This window comes from Narcine bancroftii, chromosome 1 (genome assembly GCF_036971445.1).
Source record: "Narcine bancroftii isolate sNarBan1 chromosome 1, sNarBan1.hap1, whole genome shotgun sequence".
Classification (NCBI taxonomy): Eukaryota; Metazoa; Chordata; class Chondrichthyes; order Torpediniformes; family Narcinidae; genus Narcine; species Narcine bancroftii.
This window is the reverse complement of record NC_091469.1, coordinates 287,763,522-287,785,698: the sequence shown is the minus strand read 5'-3', so window position 1 is coordinate 287,785,698 and position 22,177 is coordinate 287,763,522. Positions and strand designations below refer to the sequence as shown.

The following is a 22,177-nucleotide window of genomic DNA, read 5'->3' as shown; positions in this document are numbered from 1 at the left end:
AAAGGCAGATAGACAAAAAATGTAAATGCAAAGGAGAGTAACAAATTTTACCCAAAAGAGATAAGAAGCAAGATCTCTGGATTTTTTGGTATGTTGCTTTTTGTGATTTTATTTAATACCTGATTTAGATCTTCCCAAAACTTTTTCAGTTTCTCACATGCCCAAATTGCATGTACTGTTGTTCCCGTTTCCTTCTTACAGCGAAAACATCTATCTGATAATGTTGGATCCCATTTTTTTTTTAACTTTTGGGGCGTGATATATAGCCTGTGTAACCAATTATATTGTATCACGCATAACCTTGTGTTTATTATATTCTTCAAAGTTCCAGAGCATAACTTTTCCCATATTTCATTTTTTATCTTTATGTTTAAATATTTTTCCCACTTTTGTTTGGGTTTATAGCTTATTTCATCATTTTCCTTCTCTTGCAGCTTGATGTACATGTTCGTTATAAATCTTTTATTATCATTGTTTCTGTAATTACATATTCAAAGCTGCTTCCTTCTGGTAATCTCAGTCTGCTTCCCAATTTGATGGTATGCAAACATTGTACCATGAGTTATTCCATATTTGTACATCATTTGTTCAAATGTTAATAAATTATTTCCCAAAAGACAATTTTCTATTCTTTTAATTCCTTTTCTCACCCATTCTCTAAAGGAAAGGTTATCTATTCTGAAAGGGATTAGTTGATTTTGCGTCAATAATAATTTTGGTAGTTGGTAATTTGTTGTTTTTTTCCTTTCTAAGTGAATCTTCACTTAGATATATATAGAGTAAATGATGCAGAACTGGTGAACTTTTATATTGTACCAGCTTTTCATCCCACTTATAAAGTATATGTTCTCTATTTTATCTAGCTCTATCTTAGTCCAATCTGGTTTATCCCTTGTCTGATAAAAGTCTGATAAATACCTTAATTGTGCTGCTCTATAATAATTTTTAAAGTTTGGTAACTGCAAACCACCTTGTTTGTACTACTCTGTTAATTTATCTAACGCTATCCTCGGTTTCCCCCCTTTCCATAAGAATTTCCTTATTATTCTCTTTAGTTCATTGAAGAATTTCTCTGTTAAGGGAATTGGTAACGATTGAAATAGGTATTGTATCCTTGGGAAGATATTGATTTTAATGCAATTTACCCTCCCTATTAATATTAGTGGCAATTCTTTCCAATGTTCTAAGTCTTCCTGTAATTTCTTCATTAATGGTTGATAATTTAATTTGTATAGGTGGCTTAAATTATTATCTAATCTAATACCTAGATATCAGATTGCTTGTGATTGCCATTTAAATGGTGATTCTTTTTTAAATTCTGTATAATCCGCGTTACTCACTGGCATCACTTCACTTTTATTTGCATTGATCTTGTACCCCGATATTTCCCCATATTCCTTCAATTTCTTATGTAGTTCCTTTATTGATATTTCTGGTTCTATTAAGTATACTATGATGTCATCTGCAAATAAACTGATTTTATACTCCTTCTCCTTTATTTTTATCCCTTTTATTTTATTTTCTGTTCTTATCAGTTCTGCCAATGGTTCTATTGCTAAAGTGAACAGTGAGGGAGATAGTGGACATCCCTGCCTAGTTGACCTGCTTAATTTAAATTGGTTCGATATATATCCATTTACTGTCACCTTCGCCAAAGGTCCATTATATTAATGCTTTAATCCAATTAATGTATTGAAGGCTGAGCTGCAATTAATGTATTTTTCTCATAGGTTGAACCTCTGTAATACTTTGAATAAATAATTCCATTCTACCCTGTCAAAGGCTTTTTCTGCTTCTAAAGCAACAGCCTTATTTCCTTGAACTGCATGAATTAAATTAATGAACTTGCAGACATTATCCGCTGTTCGTCTTTTCTTAATAAATCCAGTTTGATCTTGTTTTACTATTTTTGGTACACAGTCAGCCAATCTGTTTATTAATAATTTTGCTATTATCTTATAATCTGAAGTAAAGAATTAGGCCTCAAACTGGATGAAGCGCAAAAAAGATTTATTATGATAGCCTTAGCTGTAACAAAAAAATGTATAATGTCAACTTGGAAATCAGGAGAGAGCCTGAGAGTACAGCAATGGTACATAGAAATGAATAAATGTATTCCATTGGAAAAAATAACATATAATTTAAAAAATAAAGTCACATTATTTGAACAAATTTGGGAACCGTACATGGAACACAACAGAGAGGGAGGACTTGCCTCAGACCTCCACCCCCTAAAACGATAAAATGATAAGACAAAATGACTTGATCCAGTGTGCATAAATAGATGACACAATTTTCTTGTTTATTTCCATTGTGTGATGACATTGTTTAATGGTTTTATTGTATTGTATATGTTGAACGTTAAATGAGTTTGGAGGGGGTGGGAAGGGGGGAGGGAAGATAGGGGGAAAAAAGGGGAGAAAATGCCACTGTGTATATTTAAGAGGGAAATGTTTGTATGTATTTTGATTGATATGGTTCACAGTGCAAAAAAATTTTTAAAAATTTTAAAAAGAAGTAAGAAGTAAAGCAATTTTTAAAATACCATTTCAACTCAGCGTGCAACATTATAAAGAAAACCTGTCCTTATTCCAAAATCAACTGAAATCTAGATGAGTGTGCATTTGCACATGTGCAATTGACAATTATTCAAGTTCTGGCCACTAATGGGGCCTTTCCAAAGGCCCGATATATTGTGGATTTTTTGGCTTTGCAACCCACCATTTCCCATCCATTAATTTTAATGAGCAGAAAATGGTGATGGTGTGCCACAATTTTCTGATAAATGCTCCCAGTATGACCCAGGAGAGCTGAATTCCAACCCCACGCCCAAACTGTTTAGTATTCTTTCCAATCCATTTGTCAAAGCATAATTAGTCTACATTGCTCTATTCAACATATTCAATATGCCAAAATACTTTCTTTTCTGAAATTACTTGGTACTTTACAATAAATCTAGAGGTAATAGTTCAGACTTAAGATTGTTCAAAAGATTGAATCAAACCAAGTTATCAATAATCTTCACACAATGCATAGAATTTTCAGTTACACACAGAAACAAGAGCAGGTAATTTGTCCTACTGAGAATACTTTGCCAGCTCAATTTTTTTAATTCAAATTCTCTGTATCCCTATAAAAGCTTACTTCCTAAATCTCTCTCTCTTTCTCCCTGTAATGGAGGATTAAAACCATGTACCCAGATGCTTTTTGCTTATGTGGAACTGACGACACTGGGTCCACACGCAGGTCACCTTACTTTCAGAACTAGCAGATGTAATTAAACTCAGCCATGGGGACTTATCTGAAGATACACTTTGAAATGGAATTCCACTGTGAGGCCCAGGGAAAGCAGTTGTCAAATGCAACACTCTGAAATTGACGAATTGGTCACAACCTGTCTTGCTCGAGAAGTTTTAATAAGTCTTTGTATCTACGAGATAAACCAGGAAATTATAACATCCTGGTTCCATAATAATTAATCTTCTAAATTGTAGAATGTAATGTTCAGTTTTGATTTTGACTGACAAATATTAGAAGGAGTAGGCGCATGATTAATTGTTTTTGGGGTATATAAGCCTGTGGTCCTGCTGCTGAAGTTTAGATTCTCCGAGGGGTGGGAACACCCCTTGTCAAGAAGGAAGAACAGCCAGAGTCCAAGCAACGTCCCGGTCGGGGGAGGTGGAGAAGCTGCTACCAGCGCCCTGACAACCTACTACAAGTGTGCAGTCGTTGCCTCGCTTCGGCAGTTGGGACCAGTCCAAGCGTTGATAAGTATAGTTGGGAAGGGCTTGCATATTGTAGTGTGAAATCAGCTTTTGAATTAGTAATAAACATTTGTATAAACTGAACTGCTCTCGGTGTGTGTGTCTATTTTCTTTCGGTAGCTCAAACACTGTGACCAATCTAAAATGAACAAAATGAGAGGTATAAGTTTACCCAAGACACTCCCTCTCTCTCTTTTAATTAATTCTGTATCTTTAGCTTTCTGGTGCACATACTCCACATTTGCACGTATTTAATGGCAATGCTTACCAATTAACCACCACAGCCTCCCCCAACACAGTCATTTCTGCTCCTTCCCCTCCCCACTCCAATAGGAATGGGTTTGACAACCAGCTTTATCACCCGTATGAATTTATTCTTCAGTGAAGTTAAAAAACGGTTTAAAATTAGCAACACAAATCTTCAAAAACAATTGATTTAAATCAACACAGGAAAACTACTTCACAACTGTTCACTCTACTTCTCCTCAGAGTATCACACTTTAACACCCATATTTTGATGAAGGACTCAATCCCAAAATATTAGTTGTGTATCTTTAGCTTTGCTACATAAAGTACATTGTTTGACCAGCTGAGTTTCCCCAGCAATGTATTTTTACTTAGCATAATTGTACATGCTGTGGTGATATGACAGGGGTGGGGGGCGATCTCGTACCTGCGGGAAGACCACCTAAGGGCTGACTCCACCTGGCCAGCTGTCAATCAGCCAACTTGAATAGACCTGGAATAAAGCCTGTTGTACAGTCTTTTGAGTTATGTGCTTGCTTGCTGCTACCTTAGTGCATCACAATTTATTCCAGTAAAGGTCTGAACACCACTTCAGGCCTTGGTGGCTCCCCGTGTCACTGGCTCAGGAGGAGCCAGCTCAGATTTATATTCAGGTCGGCTGATTGACAGCCAGCCAGGTGGAGTCTATTCAGGTCAGCTGATTGAGAGCTGACCAGGTGAAGTCAGCCCCTTCGGTGGTCTTCCTGCAGGTGCAGAGATCGCCCCCTGCAATCGGCTGGTGGTCATATCACCAAACATGCGTTGCTGTATATCTTCTTACAATGAAAAATATGTGAGACGAGAGAGGTTCTTTGTTGCATTTTAAAACCCCTGTAAAATTCAATCACTGCATGCTTTGGTCATTCATACTTCAGCATTCCAAGCATTTGAATGTGATGTTTATTAAAACATGAATAACGCTGTGCCTTTATTTTCAAATCCTGATTCTTGCATACAAGTTGTCACGATTCCATGCCTTATTCGAGGGTAAGTGTTTTGCCCTTGGCGTACACCTCTCCAGGGTTGAATACTGAACCAGAACAGATGTAGTTTCACAGTAAGCTGTAAAATATCTATCTGATCATATTCACTAGGACTTGGATTGCATTTAGTTCCTTCATCAGTGGTACACTATCCAAAGAAGGAAGATGACTCATAGGAATATGGCTTTAAAATATTCTAATGAATAAGGGCCAGACTAGATTAGGTGATGAAATTGTGTGATATGTCAAAAATTAGAGATGAATTGTGGATAAAACAGACAAATAGAAACAGGATATTTTCATTCATTTTTGTGATTTTGGAAAAGTGATATGAATTTGTTTCTAGGGCAGAAAAGCAGCTTTCATCACATAAATACAGTTATATGTTTACATTACATTTAACATGCCATTAAATCATATTTAGTGCAATGTTTGGTGGCTATTTTTCAGTGCACCTCCCTTGATGCATTGCAGATCATTGCTCCATCCAATGATTATGACTGGCCCTCAAGGACTGCTGCAAAAACAGTTAGCTCTGAAGAATGAAAATAGATGAGCAGATGTCAGGTCAAGAGGCAGGTCAGAGACAGTAGGAACAGTACAGGAAGCTACAGGTTGATAAATCACTGGGGTATGGGGGGGAGTGGTTTGGAAAATCAAAGTGACAAGCAACTGGTAACTCAGGGTTATTCGAGTGCATTGAATGCAGGTGCTCTGTAAAGTTGCCTGCCAATCCACATTTGGTTTTTGCATTATAGAGAAGACTCTGATCACTGTATGCAGGTTCCTAGATCTGAATAAAGGCAAGTCATTTGTTATTTCACCTGGTAAGACTCTTTGGATCACTGGATGGTGGAAAAGGAAGAGGTAAACAAAAATCTTATATTATCCTCATAACCAAATTTATCACCCTTCCTTGTAAAATCATATTTCAGATTTATTGTCAGAATACATACATGACATCACATTCAACTCTGAGATTCTTCTTCTGTGGGTGAGGCAGAATTACCACTTATTGGTAGTGCAAAAAATACTACTCAACGTATACATGTAAACAAATGAAGAAATAGCAACCAACTGTGCAATACAGAGAGGAAAAATAAACAATAAAGTGCACAAGTCAGAGTCCTTAAACAACTCCCTGATTGAGTTTGTTGTTGAGGAGTCTGATGGTGGAGGGGGAGCAGCTGTTCCTGAACCTGGTGGTGCGAGTCTTTCCTGATGGTAGTAGCGAGGACAGAGTGTGTGCTGGGTAGTGTGGATTTTTGAAGATTGCTGCTGCTCTCTAATGGCAGCGTTCTCCACATATGTTCTCAATGGTGGAAAGGGCTGCATCCACCACTTTTTGGAGGGCTTTGGACTCAGGGGTATTGGGTGTTGCAGGCAGTCAGTACACTTTCTTCCACACATCTGTAGAAATTTGCCATGGTTTCTGATGTCATATCAAACTTCTGGAAACTCCTGAGTAAGTAGAGACATTGACGAGCTTTCTTCATGATGCCATTAGTGTGTTGGGTGCAGGGGACTTCAATATCATTAATATAGATTGTAAATTGCTGAGGTCCCACCACTTATTCCTTTGGCCTTGATACATTGATGAAGGGCTCAAGCCTGAAACTTTGGTAATGTAACTTTATCTTTGCTAAATAAAGTACCCTGTTTGATCTGCTGAGTTTCTCCACCATTGTTTTTACTTTTCCCTCTGGCCTCCCAGAAGTTTCAGCCAGCCAGTCACCACACAGAGATGCACAGTGCATCATGTAAGCTCTTCAGAACGATCACATATAATTACCAAACTAATAAATTGCTTTGCTGCTATGCTTAATGCCCACTTCAAAATCCTGTCATTTTTACCTGGATTTATTTCAACAACAGTCTCTGTTGATGTCCAGCCCCAGGGCATCAAAGGTATTTCCAAAATATCAAAAGCATCAATCTCACATGAAACTGGAAGAAAGCATCTAATGTCATTGAACAATAAATATGAGTACAGTTATCAGCTTACCTCTGGGCTAGAGTCCAGGGGTGTTTCACTTCTAATTTTTTGAACAGCGTCACAGTCAGCTGTGCATCAACCTCGAGGGGTCCTCCGGTTATTAACTGGACTTCTGAGGCTCTGCTAACTTGTTTGTGTCTGCCCTTCTGTGGAATATTTGCTGTGACCTGAGTCTGAGCACAATTATTACAACTTTTCATTAAATTGATACATGATTTCTTTTCATAAACTGTCATACTATTACTGTATTTAAGTCTCCACAAAGCACACTGAAAAGACACTGGGATAATTACTTATCATCCTGAAGGCTAAATGGCACAATTACTCATGATGTTTCCTTTGGCTAATGAAAATAACTGAAGGCAGTGGGGGCAATTCTACAGTAATTAAAACATTGTCAATGAGAGCCATTTTATGGAAAGACAGTGATAAATTTATCATTGCAAATCAGACTAACTAATCCTATCTATCTTTATTTCCAACCAACTAGCATTCAGGTGCATTATGATAAGAACAGGCAAAATCCTTACAGAAGAGTGGATTTAATGGAGAAACTTATCCAGTTTGCTTAATCTTAAATTCCAATGAATTTAATTTTTAATATCATCTGTTGTTTTGTGTGTTGACATGAAAAGTTAATATCACAGTTGAAAAAGTAAAATAAATGTAGACACTAATTATGAAAATCAAATAATTATCTAAAAATATATTTTATCAAATGAATACAGCACAAGTTATTACAGAGGAGAAAAAAAATCAAAGAACAATGACCATGATGGCATAAAAATATAATCAAAGATTTGGTATGTTGTCTTGGGTAAACTTGTATCTCTCACTTTGTTCATTTTAGCTTGGTCACAGTGTTTGAGCTACCGAAAGAAAATAGACACACACGCCGAGAGCAGTTCTGATTATACAAATGTTTATTACAAATTCAAAAGTTGATTTCACACTACAACATGCAAGCCCTTCCCAACTATACTTATCAACGCCTGGACTGGTCCCAACTGCCGAAGCGAGGCAACGACCGCACACTTGTAGTAGATTGTCAGGGCACTGGTAGCAGCTTCTCCACCTCCCCCGACCGGGACGTTGGCTAGACTCTAGAAGTTCTTCTTCTTGCTGAGAGATGTTGCCATCTCTTGGAGAGTCTCAAACTTCAGCAGCGGGACCATGGCTTATATTACCCAAAAACTGCTACCCAAGCACCTATTCCCAGCACAGCAAGAAAGATAAGCGAGCAAGCTAGTATGCTAGGTTTCTATCGAATAATATAATTTTCAGCTTACCACTTTGAATACAATGGTTTATTTTGCATCAAGGCTAGGCCTCTGACAGTCTGTGACCAAAATAAGCAGGAAGATTAAATGTTCTTGGTACACAGATGTCCTTTCGTCAGATAACAGCATCTCTGGCCCCTCGGTGGAATTTAGCTTATGTCTGCTGATTCTAAAACACAAACAGGTTCTCAGCCTTGCAGAAGGCAAAGGCTGCAAAAGTAAGAAACACGGTTAGAATCTTCCATTACATATGTCACCAAAGACTCTTGCAAATTTCCACAGGTGTACAGTGGAGAGTATTCTGACCAATTGCATAACTGTCTGGTATGGAGGTGCCAGAACACAGGACTGGGAAAGAATAGAGAGTTGTGAACTTGGCCAGCAATATCATGGGCATCAGTCTTCACTCCAGTAAGGATATCTACAAGAGGCAGTGTCTCAAGAAAGCAGCCTCGATCATCAAGTTCTATCACCACCCAGCCCATGCCCTCTTCTCAATGCTCCCAACAGGAAGAAGCTACAGGAGCACAAAAACAGCTTCTTCCCCTCTGCCACTACCTCCCTTATTCTTCTTTTTGACTAATTTATTTTTAATATGATTTATAGCTTTAAAATTTGCATCTTTAATGAATATTAGCACCTCTAATGCTACTGCAAAACAACAAATTTTGTGACATGTTCATTACAATAAATTCTGATTCTGACAAGTCTGCCATCCACTTCCTCAAGCCTGCTCCAACTTCAGTAAGATCATGACTGATTCAGTCTTGGCCTGAACTACAGTGTCCCATTCTCTCCCATTATCACTCGGCTCCATTGTAATCTAAATATCTGTCAATCTCTGCAGTGAATACATTCAGTGACTTCAAAGAGCATAGAAAAACACAGCACAAAACCAGGCCCTTCGGCCCTTCTCATCCATACCACTCTAATCAATGTGCCTGTCCAAATTCTTCTTAAAAATTAAAATTGAGCCTGCATTCACCACTTCAGCTGGCAGATCATTCCACACCCCCACTCTCTGTGTGAAATTCCAAATGTTCCCCCTAAATTTTTCCCATTTTATCCTTAATCTATGTCCTCTGATTCGTATCTCTGTGGAAAAAGCCTACCTACATTCACTCAGTCTAGACCCCTCATAATTTTAAATATTTCTATCAAATCTCCCCTCATTCTTTTGCACTCAAGGGAATAAAGTCCTAACCTATTTAACCTTTGTCTCTAATTTAGTTCCTGAAGTCCCGGCAACATCAGAGTAAATCTTCTCTGCACTCTTTCAATCTTATTGATATTTTTCCTGTAGTTAGGTGACCAAAACTGCACACAATACTCCAAATTTGGTATCACCAATTTCTTGTACAATGTTACCATAACATCCCAACTCCTATACTCAATATTTGATTTATGAAGGACAATATGCCAAAAGCTCTCTTTACAACCCTATCTACCTGTGACAGCACTTTCAGGGAAATATGTATTTGCATTCCCAAATCTCTCTGTTCTACCACATTCCTTGGTGCCCTATCATTTTCTGTGTCTGTCCTATCTTAGTTTGTCCTTCCAAAATTCAACACCTCACACTTGTCTGAATTAAACTCTATCTGCCTTTCTTCAGCCCATTTCACCTGCTGGTTCAGATCCCTCTGCAAGTTTTGAAAGCCTTTCTCATTAATTTTGTGTCATCTGCAAACTTGCTGATCCAAGTCAACAAATTATCATCCAGATCATTGATATAGACAACAAACAACAATGGACCTAGCACCATTCCCTGAGGCACACCCACCCATGTGGGACCTTGTCAAAGGCCTTACTAAAATCCATATAGACAACATCCACAGCCTTTACTTCATCAACTTCCCTGTTAACAACCTCAAAAAACTCTATGATTGGTTAAACACCACCTACCAATCACAAAGCCATGTTGATTAACCCTAATCAGTCCCTAGCTAGCCAAATACTTCTACATCCAATTCCTAAGAACACCTTCCAATAACTTACCTACTACTGACATCAGGCTCACTGGCCAATAATTTCCAGGGTTACTTTTGGAATCTTTTTTAAACAATGGATTAACATGAGCTACCTTTCAACCCACCAGAATCTCACCCTTGGCTTTGATGTTTCTTTTATTACAATAAAGAAACGGGTTATTTTTAAAAAAACTAAATTTGTATCTAAGCAAACAGCACTAAGGACAGAACATACACAGACCACCTCATGTGGAGGCATCCATCTTGAATCTACCCAAGATGCAACAGTATTCCCAAGATGCAACATTTTCCTGATGCTACACACTCCGTCTCTGACCCTCCCCCCCCCCCTTGGAGGTAGCACTCGATCACTATATCCCCTTTCCTTGAACGTTTAATCAAACATGACACATTATGCAGTATTATTTCAATTTAAAGTTCAACACAAATGTAACATGAACATCAGCAGCACAAACTTTTAAGTGCAGAGTTCTTTTTCTTTTATAGATTCGATCTGTCAGGTGCTTTCTTAGCACAGGTGCTTGTGTCGGCTCTGCTGGTCCCCTACTGTCTAGCATGGGTGATGTTTCCTCTGTGGCTGTTCAGGCTGAATCTTCTGCATTTATCTGATTCTGCAGAACCTCAGGCGTTTTCAGCAGGCTCCTTCAATTGCTCTTCACTATTTGGCCCTCCTCTGTTCTGATAATGGAGGATCTTGGATTTATTTCCCCCAGAACAGTAACCTTTTTGTCCTGTATTGGAATCTCTGAGTCTCACTGTGTCATGGTATGCCAATGTCCCTAAGCTTCTCACTGGCTTGTCATAGTTTGCCTTTTGTCTCCCTTGCAGACGCTTTTGTTTCTGTTCAACCTCACAGTTCTTGTTTGGGCCTGCAGAGTAGGGAAGTGTGGCGCATAGTCTACGTCCCATCAGAAACTCAGTGGATGACATGCCATGTTCAAGTGGAGAAGCTCTATAATGCAATAAAGCTAGATATAGATCTGAGTCACTGTCTAATGCTTTCTTGAGCAACTGTTTAACTATATGAACTCCTTTCTCTGCTTTGTCGTTTGACTGTGGATGCAGAAGACTTGAAGTCACATGTCGGAAATCATACTCTGCTGCAAAGTTCTGGAATTTTCTACAACTAAAGCATGGTCCATTGTCACTGCAGACAATTTGAGGAATTCCATGTCTTGCAAAGATTGATTTTATATTTGGATCATACAAGCAGCATACATGCTAGGAAGCAGCACAATCTCTGGATGTTTGATAGATAATCAATAAGCAGCAAGTAATTCTTTCCATCCACATGAAACAGATAGGTCCCAACTTTCTGCCATGGTTCTGCTGGTATGTCAGTTATATTCATGGGTTCCTTTGTCTGCTTTGCATGATGTTTCAAACAGGCGTCACAGCTTGAAACCATCCTGTCACTGTCAGCATTTATCCATGGCCAATAAACAGCAGTTCTGACCCTCCTCTTGCATTTTTCCATTTCAAGGTGCCCTTCATGCACCCTTTTCAGCATCTCTTGTCTCAGTGATGGAGCAATGACAATTCTGCTCTATCTGAGTAGAACCCCATTGACAGCACTCAGCTCAGCTCTGATGTTGTAGTATGGCTAACATTCACCTCTACGCCATTCTTCATTCAGATTCTTGATGATCTTCTGAAGAACTGTGTCCTTTTCTGTTTTAGCTCCGATCTGCTTGAATTTCATGTCAGATATGGGAAGATATTCGGTGATCAAATTCACATGGAGATTCACATCTGTTTCTGTGGAATTCTCATTGTGTGCTTCACTCTGCGTCATTGCCCTGGAAAACACATCAGCTAACACAATAAGTTTCCCTGCCATGTACACCAATTCAAAGTCATAACATGGTAGCTTCATCACCAGTCTTTAGATTCTCAGCAAAACTTCACTGAGATGTTTTTTGATTATTGCTATTAATGGCTTGTGATCTGTCTCTGCCACAAATGATGGTGGACCATGCACAATATCTCAAGTCTATAGACCAGACCTAGACACTCTTTCTCGATCTGTGCATATCAACATTCAGATGTTGTCATCATCCTTGATGCGTATGCTACTGGCTTCCAATCTCCTCCTATGGGCTTAAGTAGGATGGCACCTATTCCACCTTTTGAAGCATTTGTGGATATTTTCACCTTTCTGGATGGATCAAAGAATGTCAAAAGTTCTGATTCTGTAGTTAGAATGGTCTTCAGTCGCCCCCATTTTTCGTTGTGGTTGTCTGTCTACTTGAATCCACATTTGTTCTGTAACATCTTCCTCAGGGAAATTGTTTTGGAAGATAGGTTTATTATGAATTTACCAATGATATTGATCATTCCCAGCACTCTCAATATGCCTTTTTTGTCAGTGGGTCTGGGCATCTCTAAAATTGCTTTCACTTTGCTCTTGTCTGGTTCTACATCTGCCTTCATTTTATCTCCTAAAAAAGTGATTTCCTTCACACCAAACTGACATTTTTCTCTGTTTAATGTTAATCTATACTTCTGAATGCATTAAAGCACTTTGATGAGCCTTTCATTGTGTTATTTTTGTGTGGATCCCCATAGGATCATGTCATCCATGTACACACATACCCCATCTACGCCTTTTATGATGTGCTCCATTGTCCTGTGAAACACTTTCAGAGCTGAGGAAATTCCAAAAGGTATCCTCAGACAAGAATATCAGCCAAACGGTGTATTAAATGTACAGTATTTTGTCCTATCATCATGCAGTTTTATTTGCCAAAAGCCCTGGGATGCATCCAATTTAGTGAAAAACTTTGCACCAGCCATATCACTTGTAATTTTATCCCTGGTTGGAATCTGATAATGTTCCCTCTTTATATTGGCATTCAAGTCTTCTGGGTCCATGCACATGTGTAGGTCAACATTGTTCTTTTTGACACACACCATTGAATTCACCCATTCTGAGGGCTCCTCCACTTGCTTTAAGCTGTCATTCGGTCGAGATCCTGCTGGAGCTTTTCTTTTAGTGACACTGGGACTTGCCTCAGGTCATGCACTACTAGCTGTGCATCCTATTTTAATTAAATCTTAGAGGTGAATGGTAGAACTCCAAACCCCTTGAAGATGTCGAGAAATTGATGCAGTATTTCCTCTACTCTGCTCTGTGCACGGTCACTGTTAATGCAATACACCCTCTTGATTAGGTTTAAGATTTTACATGCTTTGTCACCAAGTAGTGAATGATGTCAATCTGGGACTACTGTGAACCTGAGGTGCTGCTCTTTATCTTTAACTTTCACCTTGAGTTTACATGTACCTTTGGTGTCGATTCTCTGTCCATTGTATGCTTTGAGCAGTACAGGTTTTGCATGGATGTACAGCTTTATCTTCATTGCCCTAATGTCGTGCTCAGAGATCAAATTGTCCTTTTCCCCTGTGTCTAACTTAAAAAGAATATTTGTTTCATTTGTATTCAATTTCACAGTCCATTTACCCTGCTCGATACTATTCACTTCCAGCATCAACATGCTCGCAAAAAATGTATCACTGAGAGCAGTTTCTTCTATAGTGTCTTCTATGGTGTGTACATTTCTGTTTAGTTTTCCTTTGCAAAAGGATTGCTTTGCATAGTGATTCTGCCCTTTGCACTTGTTACAGACTTTTTCATATGCTGAGCATTGCTGTGGCACATACTCAGTGCTGCATCGTTTACAATTGAATGTCTCTCCATTTTTTTGTTGGTGATGTATCTCATTTTGATTGTGTGTGTGTGTGTGTGTGTGTGTGTGTGTGTGTGTGTGTGTGTGTGTGTGTGTGTGTGTGTGTGTACGCAGACACTGTGGCTATGACTATGCCTTCATTTTCACTGGCGTGGCATATCTTCACAGCTGCAGCTGTGAATGGAACATTGAGCTGCCAATCCTGCATAGTTTAGCTGAAGCAGACAATTCCTCTCTCTCACTTTCTTATCAATAATCCAGAACACTATTTGATCACAGATCATTGAATCTTGCAGCAATTCAAAATTGTATGTTCTTGCTTTTAATTTTAAGTCTGTTAAAAAAGTATCAAAGCTCTCTCCCTGTAGCTATGTGCGCAAGCAAAACATGTACCTCTCAAACGTTTCATTTTTCTTTGGTGAACAGTGTTCATCAAACATCTTGATAACCTTGTCAAATTTGGTCTGGTCTTCTGCCTCAGCAAAAACAAATGTGTTGAAAACCTCAAGAGCTTGAGGTTCCACCATGGTAAGTAGCAAAGCAATCTTCCATGTATCTGGTTGGCTATTGATTCCAATCGCTTGCAGGTATAACATAAAGCTTTGTTTAAACAGCCTCCACTCATGGTCGATAGTTCCAGTCCATTTTATAGCATTAAGATTCTTTAAACTCGCCATATTTTCATTTCTGATATAAACTGTTACTCACTATGCACACTGTGAGTTTCTTTCTTTCTTTTACTCCTGTGCACAGTAGAACCTGGCTGTTTCTTCCACTCTTGGTACCATGTAATATTTCTTTTTATTACAATAAAGAAACTTGGGTTCTTTTTAAAACAACTGGATTCATGAACTAAGGAAACACCACTAAGGACGGAACATATACATGCCAAACATAATGTGGAGGCATCCATCTTGAATCTACCCTAGATCTCTATAGATGCTACACACTCCAACTCCTCCTAGTTATAGCACTCTATCACTGCAAAGGTCATGTTAAATATTTCTGCCAGAGCCCCTGCAATTTCTACATGTCTCCCTCAAGGTCAGAGAGAATATCCTGTCAGACCCTGGAGATTTATCCACTCTTATTTGCTTTAAGACAGTAAGCATATCCTCCTCTTTAATCTGTATAGGTTCCATGACCTCATTGCTTGTTTTCCTTACTTCCCACAACATGGTGCCAGTTTCCTGAGTAAATACTGATGAAAAAACCCATTGAAGATCTCCCTCATCATTTTTGGCTCCAAACATAGCCAACCGCTCTGATCTTCAAGGGGACCAATTTTGTCCCTTACTATCCTTTTCCTCTTAATATACCTATGGAAATTCTCAGGAATTTCCTTCCCATTGTCTGCCAAAGTAACTTTATGTCTTCTTTTAGCCCTGATTTCTTTCTTAAGTTTTCTCTTGCACTTTTATATTCCTCAAGTACCTCATTTTCTCTGTGTATCCTATACCTGCTATACACCTCTCTCTTCTTCCAAACCAGATCCCCAGTATCCCTCAAAAACCAAGGCTTCTGATGCCTGTTCACTTTGCCTTTAATCCTAACAGGAACATATAGTACAAACTCTGTACTCTCAAAATTTCACCTTCGAAGGTCCTCCACTTGCCGAGCACATTCTTTCCAGAAAACAACTTCTCCCAATCCATGCATTCTAGATCATTTCTCATTTTCTCAAAGTTGGTCTTTCTACAATTTTGAATCTCAACCTGAGGCTAGACCTATCCTTCACCATAATTAACTTGAAACTAATAGCATTATGATCACTAGATCCAAAATGTTCACCTATACATACTTCTATCACCTGTCCTGCCTCGTTCTCTAATAGGAGATCCAGTATTGCACTTTCTCTCTAGTGGGCACCTCTATATATTGATTTTAAAAACTTTCCTCAACACATTTGAAAAACTCCAAACCATCCAGGTCTTTTACAGTCTGGGAGTCCCAGTCAATATGTGGAAAGTTAAAATATCCTACTATCACAACTTTATGTTTCCTGCAGCGGTCTGTGATCTCTCTATAGATTGGCTTCTCCAATTCTCGTTGACTATTGGGCGATGGTCATACCTTTCCCGTTCCTCAGTTCCACCCTTATAGCATCAGTAGATGAGCTATCTGGTATGACCTGCCTGAGCACAGCTGTGACATTTTCCATGATTATCAATCCACTCCTCCCCCTTTCATTCCCCACTTTTTAATCATGTCTGAAACAACGGAAGCCTAGAACATTGAGCTGCCAGTCCTGCATAGTTTAGCTGAAGTAGACAATTCCAAACATTCAACAAGTCTCTGAGAAAAGAAATTGCCCCCTATTTCCATTTGAAATTATTCTGAAATTCAGCCACCTAGCTCCAGATGCCTCCACTTGGGGAAACATCAATTCTGTCAAACTCCACAATTTTGTTTTCTTTCAAGAGTATCACTCTTCATCGTTTGACACTCCAATGAGTGTCAGCCCAAACCACTCAACCTTTTTTCATATGCCAATCCCTCATCCTAGAAATTAACTTCATGTAACCTTTCTGTATTGCCTCAATTGCAACTACATCCTTCACTAATATGGTGACCTAAACTGCATGCAGTATTCCAGGTGCAGTTTGATCATTGCCCCAAAGTTCCATCAAGACATATCCACTTCTATATACTATAGAAAATAAAGATAGCTATGAACTATTGGATAGTGAATATTGTTACTTGTCCTGAAAAATCTGAAGTTAAGACTCAATTACGTGTGGATATAACATGATCTGCTGCTCGAATGTGAAGGGATGGCAACTTTCATTCCCTGAAGAGAATGAATAAAGCAGTCAACAAACAACGTGCTGGAGCAACTCAGTGGGTTCAGCAGAATAAGTGGGAGAATAAAGAATGGTTGACATTTCAAGCTGGATCTCTTCACCATGTTCTGGTTCTAAGCATCGACCATTCTTTTCCTCCTACTGACCCCACTAAGTTCCTCAAGCAGATTGTTTGTTTGTTCTGAATCTTTTGCTAAATAACTTGAGTCAAAGGTGTAATTTTAGCATGGCCTAGTATTTTCAGAGTCACGGAATCATTCACAAACCTTAAAGACAGAAGGAGAGCCTAATATCGTTTAAATAACATGAGGAGGCCAGTTCACAGAAGTTTTAGAAAACAGCAGCTTCACAAGACCCCACAGACAACATGAGAAGGAACAAGTTAAACAAGAGAGTTTGCTGATGCTGGGGTCGAATGCAACCCACAAACATGCTGGTCTCGCATCATCCATCGAAAGTCAAATAATAACCAACGTTTCAGGCCAGAGTGTTAGATATATCAAGGTATATGAAAACAAACAAGCCCAATCTGAGGTGATGTAATGAAAGATATTTATTGGCTCTAGCAACATTAATATAGGCAGAGACATTGAGATTTCTAGGAAATAGCTCCGTGTCTTCAAAGTTCTTGATAGTTACAGAATCATTCTCTGGAGAGAAAAAAAATTACAGACTCATTTGAGTGCTTTGAAAGAGGAGTACACTGTAATTTGAAGGTAGTTTCAAAGCTCTGAATATTTTATGAAGGATGCAAAAGCAGATGTGAATTTATTAATCTTATTTCAATATGGCATAACTAAAATATAATGGAACAGAATTAATGTAGTTATGTCGGAGATGAATGTCTCAGAAATGATCGAGAAAGGGAATGTCAGAGGTGATGACTTTGTGACTTCGAAGACATCAGTAGGAAAGAGGGGAGATCTGGTATCTACAGTGGGTTGGATTCAGTATGCAAAGCAACGTGAAAGCAGAAACTTAAAAATAGAAAGTTTTAAGAAGCAATTAAAGTCACAATAGTGGGAGCTAAATTAATTATTTCCTGTAATGTATCAGATACCATGTATAATTGTAGCTACGTAGTTATTGATGTGTTATTGGCTTCTGTTATCTTTTACATGGATTGTTTTATGCATCCTGGCTGGGATATCAAAAAGATAGTGATACATGCATTAAAAATAATGAAGACAATTATGTTGAGACAATAATTGCAGTATAGGATGGAAGACAACATCAATGAAGTCCCCGTCCGTCCAAATGAGCTATGGGATTACTTGTGCCTGAAATAAATGTGTGCCAAGAGTTCAGTAAGTGAAGAGACAAAGAGATCAAATTATTTCATGGAAGATTGAAAGTAAATATGTATGCATATGAACAAGGTTGAATGTATACATGAACGAGGTTGAATGTATACATGTGAACAACTGTATAATTTCATGTGTACTAAAAACTGTATAATTTTATATGTGTACTAAGAACACAAAAACGCTGGAGGAACTTAACAGGCCTCGTAGTGTCCATAGGAGGTAAAGATAAATAACCAATGTTTCAGGACTTCTATGGAAATTCCATAACCTGCTGAATTCCTACAGAATTTTTGTGTTTTTACTACAATCACAGCATCTGCAAACTTCTGTGTTTCATTCCAATGTGTAAGTAATTGATTATATGGATTAATTTCATTTTTTAAGGGGTGATGAAATGTAGTGTGCATATATTGGGCACAATGATGAACTAGTTGCATCACATGATGTGACTCTTGCCTCACTGTTGTACCCATACAATAAAGTTTAGTTGAGAGACACTGTCATCATAAAGAATTTCTCTTAATAGTTCCACCTTTGTTTCTTTGCTAATGCAAATAACACAAAGGAATGCACAGAATGAGAAACAAAAGTCTGCAGATGCTATGATGGTAGTAAAAACACATCAAAATGCTGGAGGTACTCAGCCGGAATTGCAGCATCCAGAGGAGGTAAAGGTATTTTGCCAATCTTTCAGGCCTGAGCCATTCTTCAAGGAATAAGCAAAGAATACGCAAAGAACATGAAAGGTCAGAATAGAGACGGTGATGGCTTGGGGAGGAGTCCAGACCAACAAAACATGTTGGGTATGATAAGAGAGATGAGAATTGATCTTGGCTCTGTGAAAGGAGACAGGGGTAAAAGGAAGAGAGACAGAGCTGGGGAAAGGCGACACACCAACAAAACAGAGCTGGGGAAAGGAATGCACAAACAATAACAGCCACATTTTGCAGCTTGACACTCAAGGACCAGAAATGGTTATTATTGTATTTCACTATGGAAAACAAAAGTTTTCATATGTATTATGCAATTTAATTTTTAAGAAAGTTACATTTTGCCAAACAAATGCTATCATACTGTTCGATATAGAAATAAGTCATGAAACTATTTGTACTTTTTAAAAAACTACTTTATTTGTGTCTTTTTCATAAATAAATACTTTGTGTCTTTAATAAACAGAGCAATATTAAGTATTAAATATTAAGTACAGTAAGGTGCAGGGCTTTCCAGCCCATGAGCCCATGCTGCCCAAGTACCCAATTAACCTGCTTACACTGTAGGTTTTGAAGGGTGATAGGAAACCAGAGCTCCTGGAGGAAACCCATGCAGACATGGGGAGAATGTACAAACTCCTCACAGACAGCGCCTCATAAGAACCCAGGTTGCTGGCACTCTAATTGTGTTGAGCCAACCTCTATGCCATCAGAGCCACCAACCACTCCCAAGTTGAGTACAGTATTTAACAACATATCAGACATGAATTTGGAATCTGACTAAGCCAACTGGCATTTCTTGATGTGTGCTCATTAGGCAAATTGAAAATTAATCTTTTGCAGAGAAAAAGACATATTGTTGCAATTTTTTAAAAAAGTCGGTGCATTCCTGGCCATTTCATCAGACGAGGTAATAATCCACTTGAACTTCTTAAATGGAGCATTCTGACGGAGCTTATTCACTGAAACAACTGGTCAAGTAACCAAGGAGAAAGCTGGAGAGATGCCATTAGCTTTCCAGCTTTGGCTAATTTTAATGAATTTCATAACTGTACGATGCAAATTTATTGCTTAAAATTTTTAATTTACTGTGTATTATATTTTAATAAAATATACATGGGCTGCCATTTCAGCAGATGCACAGATCATTGTCCTGCCCATAGATGGACTCTGTCACCAGTAAAAACACCAATCTTCCTCAATATTTCCAGACTTCTTCCCCACTGCTTTTCCTGAACTCATTCTCTGAAACGCCTGAACCCTCAGTCTTGTAAGTTTTATTTTGGCCTCATACACAACTGAATTTCCCAACACCCACTGGCTTTTTCTCTGTAAACCGTGCTCTTTACACGATTCTTAGAGATAACCTGTTCGTTCGCCTGTTTGCAGAAGAGCCCTTCCCACTGTACTAGATATTCTGTGTCAAATAACCCCAACTTAAACTAGTCATATGCCTTTAAATATTTGTACGCATGTCTAATATTGTGCCTTGACTGTAATTCTTGCTACAGATTTAAAATTTGCAATCAGCCACCACAGGACTAAACACGGATGAAAACCTCTACAGTGAGATGACATGCCTTTTGCAAATAAGCTATAATTATTGTCATAAAAAGCCAATAAAATGCTAGAATTTATAGCAGTCAAGCAGCATCCATGGACAGTCAGGTCAGAAGTCTGAAAAGGCCACAAGAGGTTATCAATTTGAAAATAATCACTCTTTCTCTCTCTACAGACATTAACTAGCCTACTGAATAGTTTCAATTTTTTTTTCAGTTCATTTCCATGGAATATTCCTTTATTCATTAAATGTTCATCTTCATTTCAGCTTCTGTTTAAAATTTTCAAGTTATTTCTTTTCATCGCCTGCAGCTGCATCCAAAACAAAGGATGTAATTCACACAGAAAATCAATCTGAATTTTCAATATTATGCACTTGATCTCACTTTATGGTCTTGCATACAATTTGTTTCCCTTTCCTGAAGCTATTTTCTTCAGAATTCTGTCATTCCCATGACTGTTCAAGGAGCATTAGGGTTAGGGTGAACATGTATACCTGGTGAACTTTTGCTCCACTTCTGCCAATTTCAGTTCCCCCAGATATGTGAGAACCATTTCAGGATACACCTGCAGGGAAATAAACAAAAGAAACTGAAAGGAGCAGCAGGGATATTACCACATCTGTGGAATTAGAGTATTACAAATGCAAAAATGAAAACACTTACACAGCACTTCCTCTGCAGACTAAACATGAAAGAATGGTAAACATTTTCAACAAACCTTGCAGGATTTTGATGGGAGAATTTTTTTAGGAAGAAAGAACCAATGACTATTCAGCACCTTCACTATCTCAGAAATTCTCAGATGGTTCATTTCCAATGAAGCAGTGTTGCCTTGTGTATTGCATTGAAGTAGTGAGCAATTAGCACCATGCCCCATAAACCATCAATTACATTTTTGTACAAGCAAAGAATTGCTGGAAGAACAGCAGGTAAGACAACATCCATGGGCAAACACTTTGTGCTTCTACATTGTTTTTCTATGAGAGATTAATACTTATCAGACCACTAGAAAATCTTCTCTAATCTTTCATTAGTGTGATGGAATCTTTAGCTTTCCAACTTCAGACATGGCAGCAGGGGTGCTGGGCAGCCAAAGCCAGAGTTCACCTGAGCGCCACATGCAGCTGGAACTGCTCTGCGTATCCCTATCTCTGGCAGAGCGGTTCCAGGTGCGTGGGGGATCATGGGTAAGGAAGACAGCCATTGGTCCTCCATTGAGTCAGCCACTGCCTGCTTCTCTCCCACCAGATGCTGGGGTCCACCAAAGGTAAGAGAAGGCACCCACATGGACGAGGCCAGGGATAGAGGAGACAGGGGACGGGGGATGATGGCAACGGGGGATGATGTCAACGGGGGTTGATGTCAACGAGGGATGATGGGAATGGGGGCAACAGGGCAATGGGAAACAGGGGAATGGGGAGATAGGGGATGACCTACTCCCACCTCAATCTGCCCTCACCTCAAACGCCCAGCCTCCAAAAACACCGCAACTCTAAAATCACAACTGCAGTGTAAATGGCCTGCCTGTGTGAACGGCCACTCTGGAGGTAAGTATGCTACTTTTTCTCCTTGTCTTCTGTGTAAAATTTATCTGCAGCAACTCCAGCAGTGCAGCATTCTGAGAGCATTGCACAGAAGTAATTGCAGTCAAGATTACACATTTAAGTTGCACTGCAGAAATAGAACCAACGGTGCTATCACTGGAGTACATCTTAACGAATGATTGACTTTTACTTAGTATATACAGGAAAGTTCTTTATTTAGAAGTGTACCCAGCAAGTCTATGATTTCCATTTGTGTGAAAAT

General features: G+C 38.7%; 1 pseudogene; it reads right to left on the bottom strand.

Annotated features, from left to right (window-relative positions):
• LOC138756351 (doublecortin domain-containing protein 1-like) overlaps window positions 1–22,177 on the bottom strand; it is a 340,682-nt pseudogene that overhangs the window by 139,869 nt on the left and 178,636 nt on the right.